Below are 1,172 nucleotides of genomic sequence, written 5' to 3'. Positions count from 1 at the left end.
TTTCTTTTACTTCTGTTGCCATGTGTGAATATTCAGGGATGGTGTTGGTGGGAAGATGCGACATGCACCACAGATGAGGCACGAACATTAGAACAAGTGCTGAGCATGCAGAAAAGGAGAGATTAACGGTTACCTTGGAAAAAGCATATTTGGAGAAAGTTGGGTGAGAGTGCTGAGAGAAAGCACTTTGGCGGCATGGTGGCTCAGTATTTAGCACTGCGGCCTCACAGCACCAGGACACGTGTTTGATTCCAGCCTTTGGTGACTGCCTGTGTGGAGTTTGCACATTCTCTCTGTGTCTGTGTGGGTTTCCTCAGAGTGCTCTCACAGTCCAAAGATGTGCAGGCTAGGTAGATTAGCCATGTTAAATTGCCTGTTGTGTTAAGGGAGAGTTTGATTAGGTGGGGTGTAGGTCTGGCTGGGATACTCTGAGGTTTGATGTGGACTTGTTGGGCTAAGGGCTGTTATGGTTCCAGAGTGCTGATCTGCTGGAGATTACAAGGTCCAGAGCTGGATGAACACAGCAGGCCAAACAGCAAAGGAGCAGGAAGTCCGATGCCTCAGGCCTAGACACCCTTCTTCAGTTTTTGATAAGGCTGTTTTTAAAATTGGTTTAACGAGACTGCACCATTCCTAGGAATACTGCAATACCAGGATGATGCATGGAGAGGACAGAGCAAGCTGCTGTTCTTAAAAATCGGTTTAATATAGGGTCCTTAAGTAAAGAACATATCAGATATTAAAAGCTGATAAGAACATTTTTTTTAATTTGAAAAAATATACTTTATTCATAAGATGTATAAAAAAACACATTCATACACCTACCCAGTCATGCAAGCTGCTCTGGGTTACCCAGGGCATACGTACACCAACTAAAGGGAAAAAAAAAACAAAACATCGAAGAAAAAAATCAAAGCAAAGAAAATACACCGGCAGTCTTCACCCCGCACAGTCCCTATTGGCCCCCTGACCAGTTGGGGAAGGCGCCAGCTGGACCCAGTTACCAGATAGGGCCCTTTTTTTCTATTCTGGATGAGGGGTTTCATACGGTGGTCTTTCCCCACCATGCCTTGGCGGCGGCTGCCCCAAGCTTTAGCGCGTCACTCAGCACATAGTCCTGGACCTTGGAGTGCGCCAGTCTGTAACATTCGGTCGGGGTCAGTTCTTTCAGC

General features: G+C 46.2%; 1 pseudogene; it reads right to left on the bottom strand.

The window, feature by feature from the left end:
• Nucleotides 1-617: 617 nt before the first annotated feature.
• Nucleotides 618-781, bottom strand: LOC132207760 (U2 spliceosomal RNA; annotated as a pseudogene).
• Between the last annotated feature and the right edge of the window lie 391 nt (nt 782-1,172).

Source organism: Stegostoma tigrinum, unplaced genomic scaffold (assembly GCF_030684315.1).
Source record: "Stegostoma tigrinum isolate sSteTig4 unplaced genomic scaffold, sSteTig4.hap1 scaffold_148, whole genome shotgun sequence".
NCBI lineage: Eukaryota > Metazoa > Chordata > Chondrichthyes > Orectolobiformes > Stegostomatidae > Stegostoma > Stegostoma tigrinum.
This window is presented reverse-complemented; position numbering and strand designations above follow the sequence as displayed.